Here is a 6,130-nt window from a genome sequence, read left to right as displayed (position 1 = left end):
TCAAAATATCAATTTTTGATCATTTTTTGGAGTCACCGTTTTGGCATAAATTTAAGAAATCTCTCTAATTTCTTTATTTTTCAACCAATTAATCTGAATTTGGTATCAATTTTAAGCTATTTTTCTCTTTCAGTGTGAACGACAGAAAGCATTCTGTGAATAGTTGGATATTGCCACTCTTTATCTAAAGTCAGTTTTTATGCTTTTTCAATTGGGAGATTAACTAAGTCGTATCTCCGGAGTACCTACTATGATCTGCATCAAATGTTTTTTGTAGCACATTTAAACCATTCTCTTGCTATGTAGAAAAATGTAGAAGGGTGTTTTTTGTTGTTTTGAAATAAAAATATAAAGTTTGTTTTGCAGAAAATACAAGTTCTCTATTGCTTTAAATCCCTTTTAAGCTTAAGAAAGGCCAAAAACTTTCCAGAACAACTAATACTGGACTGTCGGAGGATAAAAATTGATTGATATCAGTAGTTAATCGCTAAAATGTTATTCACTCTGCAAAAATCTCCGTTTCAGACTTCACAAAAAAAAAAAAAAAAAAAAAAAAAACTACATTTGATTGAAAGTGTACTAAATATTATAAGAATATTAATTTGAAGAATAGTGTAAAAAATATTTCTAGAGGTATTATTTTGCAATTTTTCGACATTAAAAGATGGAAAAGAAAATTACTGTTGAAAAGCATTCATAGTATATACTTGTTTGGATTACATTACACCTGACAATGCCTATGACAAATTTTGGGAGTTATGTTGAAGAGTAGTTTAAGAGTTGTAGATTTTTCGTCAATTTTTCCTGTATCCGTACACGATATATCTTTATTACTAAGCGGAACCTACTTCGTGGATATACTTCGTACATTTCAAACCACTGATTGAACGTTTTTTTACTCATAAAGTCTTTTCCAAAAGAATCTTGTTTTTCTTCTCTGTTTTAGGAAGAAGACATGAAAATGTGTAAGTTTTAAAAAGTTGCGTTTTATTTATGACGTTCTTGCACTAAATTTCAAAAATACTATTTGAAACATCTTAAAATATTCGGTCTTTGTTATGATTGAATGTACAACCTCAGCATAGAACACACAGTAAAATTTAGTTCTAACTTTAGTTCAAAAATATGGGGTCTTTAGAGCGTCATTCCAACACCTCTGTAGCTGAACTATAAATGATAAAATATTCACGAAAGTCTGTATTGTGTAGTTTTGTTAAACAAGCTTTGTTTTTTTTTTTTGTGTGTGTACCAAAAGATAAGTCTGCGTATTTAAGAATGTGGTTTGCTTATTACTTGTATTGCCTGGATTTTCGTTTATGTAGATTGTCTGTGGTTCCAGTTAAACGAGGTTGTACTGTATTTAATAAGCTACTTCCATTACTGAGCCAAAAATACTATTTCAACAATTTTTCGAGATTTTTTTCAAGCTTAGATACATGGTTGCCATTCATTCAAGTTTATACAATTAAAATAGAACCTAACATATTTAAATTTTTTGTAGAGTGTTTAGGGCAACAATTTCCATTTTGACAAACCTATGAAAATGGAATTTCTCAAAGGTAGAGTCAATGTTTCACAGGAATCCATGTAAAAGATTTGGATAATTTCTTGATCGCCATATTTAGCTGGATTAATCATGAGAGTCTGATTAAAAGGTTCTTAAAATTTATTTTGTAATTAAAATATAAATTAGAGAAGCACTTTTGAAAATTTTAGTTTTTTTTTTCTCTCTAATGGGTCTGCGCTAGAGGCGTTAGACTTTTGCTGACATAGTTTGTTTTCCCGATATGACTTTCATGACTCACCATTGAGGTACCTTTGTCAATGGCGCAGCCAAATTTGACGCCCAATTTCCACCGAATAGAGGCTCCTGAGCGGTGGAACTGCACTAGGGATTTAATTTTGTTGTGGGCATTTAAAGCCAACGAGTGCCCAAGGAAACTTCTATATGCTGCATAATCATGCTGTAATCTAGGTGCTGGCAATTTACTGCATCTTGAAAAATCACTTTCTTGATTTTCGACATTTTATTCACAATATAAATATTATAAATTAAAAATTCTTCCTAAAACTGCTGGTTAACTTTGAACTCAAAAACAACAAGTTACCTTTATAAAAATAATTTTAAAAACCTTTCCATTTTGAAGTTGTATGAAAAGCCAGTTTTGCTAAAATATTGTTTCAAGTAAAAAAAATCTATAGTTTTATTATCCTCGTAACTGCGTTTTTTTCTCATTTTACTATATTTAGAACCTATATAGTTGATGTTAATAATTTTGTCTTCATTTTATAGTTCCGTTTAAAAAAATTTCGCAACAGAACTGTTTTACTTAGTAGCCTACTCTGTAAAACTAACCGTTCATTCTAAAGTAACTCATGATAAAAGTTTATATCTCTTAAACAATCAAAACAATCTGTTAAACAATCAGTGCACATGAAGATTAAACTAATAAAAAAAAAGTATGAACGTATTTTCTATTTCGCAAGCTTTGCAATCGTACATAGAAAAGAGGTTAATGCATTTGAAGCACAAAAATAGACATTTTTGCAAAGCATTCTCAATTGCAAGCCTAGCATCATCATAAATTTAAGAGTGTTGAGACGAATATTTCAGGGTACTTTCCATGAAGAATTTCCAAAAGCTCTTGTCCGTTTGACAAGATTCGCCGGACTTACCCCATTTTCATCCGCACCGTTGCAAACTCCCCCCTTCTACTAAGAGCGAGTCTAGGATTTGTATTGAATCTACGAAGTGATTTTAGGCAAAGGAAAAAGTTCTATGCAAAGAAAAACATAGAAGGGAAAGAAAGCGCGGGCTTTTAGAGTGAAATATCGTTCCCGAACATGAATAAGAGTTTTTTCTTCAATTTATGTTCATGTATACTTAAGGAACAGAAAGTAAAATTTTCCCGCTTCAGCAGGGTATTTACCTTCAGTCTGTGTACTGATTCACATTTTTCTTGGAATACTCTACGTTGAATGTGAGCTCTCAGAAAAAGAAGCAGTATAAAGTGCTCGCTTTTGAAGTTCTTCGGCAAACAGAAAAAGAGCATTCGAAATTGAACGAGTAACTTTAATTTCAATGAACACAAATACCTTAAAAATGAATTGATAGGTAGAGTATTTATTCCTGTATTGAACTTGTCACAGAATTTTTGAAAAATTGCAATCTCAGCCATTTCTTCGAACTAATATTGCTCAGAGTCAAATAGTTATTCCTTGTGCCACTAAACTGAGGTTTGCACAAGATATTTTTCATTTGCTTCAATGTAGTTCGCGTTAAATGTTCCGTTTAATTTTTGAAAATATATCGAAAACCGATTTAAAGTGGAATTTACGTCAGCATTTTATTTTTAATGTAAAATAAATCATTCCTTTATACAAACATGAGCTATGTTCAATTCAAATGACAACTTTTATGAACGAAACTTTTCAATAGTTGAAAAAAAAAAAGTTATTAATGCTTCTATTGCAGTGAGTTGAAGGTATGAAAAGGCACTTCGGCACTTGGCAAAGTTCACTCATAATTTTAAACAGAGAAAATACCATGTTATTGTTCATAGTTGTTCAATCTCAAGTACTTGATCGCAAGATTTTTCTAAGTCATTAAAAAGCTTTACTTTAAAAAGTAGTCTTTTGAAGTTTATTTGCGAGGTTAAAATATTTTATCGAAATTTTAAACGGCAACTTTAAATTCTGGAATAGAAAATTTTACTTTTGTTTTAACCTGTTTTAGTTGTTGTTTTAAGATTGATGTTCATTCCGTATGCTCATAACTGGTCACTTCATAAATAAATTTGAAATTTAAATTTATAAGTTGAATCATATACTTATATATGTCTTGAGGTGTGATGCCTGGGTTGATTTTCAGTAGTTTGAGGTGCTGTTCGTCTCTTACATACGCAGAGGCGCCCCAAACTAATTTTTTTGGGAGGCATAAATTCACAATTTACCGAATGGAACTCCAAATTTTGCCGCATGATGGTGATTTTTCCATATCGTCAGACGAAAATTGCCGAATAAGGAGTTTTTTGAGAGGCCTTAGTGACCTCCCGTGACCTCCTATCGGGACGTCCTTGTACATAGGGGTCAAAAACCGTTCCTCACACTTCAACACCATATTACTAATTGTCTTTAACCTCGACTGCTCAGACATAGCTGGTGCAGCTTCAACGTTTTTTAAATTCAGAATAGCAACATTGTAGTGACTACTTTAACTATAATTTTAAAAGAGCTAATGTCTGCATCAAATGACTTCCTTTTACTCCAATTTAATGTCATTTTCCCATTATTGGCAATTTTAATGTGATTGAATAGTTTACTCTCAAAATATCACCAACAGTGGCCAAATTAAAACCAGATTTTAAAAAAAAGAAAAAGAAAGAAAAATTTAGAACTTAAAAAAAAGAAAAAAAATCGCCGAATTTGTCGCCAGGTTGGCGACAAAACTTGGCGACCAAAAGACTGGGGTTTAATTGCCAAATGTCCACCAAATTATAACACCACTTGAGTTTACATCGAAATTAACAATGATTTACTCCCGAAAAAGGGGCAAAAGACCCCTTTAGATACACAAGAATGCAACCAAAAAGGAAGGTGCAGAACAAGACTCCACTAGGAGTCAATGTACCAAATTTCAACTTTCTAGGACATACCGTTCTTGAGTTATGCGACATGCATACGCATATCCGCACATCCACACGTACGCACAAACATACATACGTACATCCAGACGTCACGAGAAAACTCGTTGTAATTAACTCGTGAATCGTCAAAATGAAGAACGCCTGCCTATACGTTCTTAGGCACTTATCTACGTGTGCTCGAGTCGAAGGAAAAAAAAACTCAATGTTCATTCGGGGGTGAGTAAAATGGAAATCAAGGTCGATTTCTTAGTGAATATTTTTTCGCAAATACAATACTTCCTTTTTTTGTAAAAGGAAGTAAAAATGAACTAAAATTAATCTTCTTCCATGCTTTTGTCGTGAAGGTTATTTAAAAAAAAACGCATTATGTTTCGGTACTGTATCGCTTAAAAATTAAAAAAAACAATCACCATGATTGAAAATAAACATTTTGAAACCAAGGTAATGAGTTGGAAAAATATGTGTTTGTTTAATAACTTTCAGAAAGAATATTCTGATCTAAAAATAATGCGTTCAAAAAATCTGAAAACAAATTCTCATCCTTTTACTTATGATTTAATTTTTAAACAGTTTGAAAAGACTTGGCGTTATAAGCTGAATAGGAAAAGTTAAATCGTGTATAAGTCTTGATATAAATTCCATTGTACACCATACATACCTGAGCAGCTCGAATGGTATAATTTGAAATCATTTTTAATTTTACGCAAAAAAATATGTTTTAAAAATGCTATGTATTACTGTTTTTCTTCTAAATAAGGAACATTAATCCCTCATTGATATTTTTTTATCTTAAGTATTCGATTAAATTGATAAATATTAAAAACTTATCACTTTGTTACTTTATGAATATAATTTAAATACAAGTTAAGAAACTAAGAATATTTATTAACTGAACATGATGCGCTGATCTAACAAATGGTATTAAAGCATTTCATATACAGAATATCGGGTTTTTTTTCTCTCTCTCTCTCTCTTAAAAAAAAAAAAAAAAAAAAAAAAAAAAAAAAAAAACACATTCTTGAGTCCAACAAAACAGAACAAAGAGGAAGAACCACAACCTAAGCCGAATATTTGGTATTCGGCAAATTCACTAGGGAGCATGCCAATAAAATCATGTCAAGAAGTTTGCACGTAAAGTTTTTAATTGCCAACCAATTGTGAAGTTCTTTTTAGCCGGCATTGTACATGAAAACACTGAAAAACCCGATTTCATTGTTGCAGCAAGAAATTTTATGCGCAACAGTGGCAAAGCTACAGTTAAGTTCTAAAACACGGAACGAAGATAAGTGTTAATAATAGTGTTGAACGAGCAAGCTTTGTCAGTTAAGACTTCAACATAAGGGGTTTTAGGACCCTTAAACTTCAAAATATTCAATTTTCTGGAAAAAAAAATTTGTTATGCATAATTTAATTCTGAACAATTTGATACCGTATTTATTGCCATACGCAAAAAACTTTTTAAGTTATAATGAAAATGCGTAAAC

This window comes from Uloborus diversus, chromosome 9, assembly GCF_026930045.1.
Source record: "Uloborus diversus isolate 005 chromosome 9, Udiv.v.3.1, whole genome shotgun sequence".
Taxonomy (NCBI): domain Eukaryota; kingdom Metazoa; phylum Arthropoda; class Arachnida; order Araneae; family Uloboridae; genus Uloborus; species Uloborus diversus.
This window is presented reverse-complemented; position numbering follows the sequence as displayed.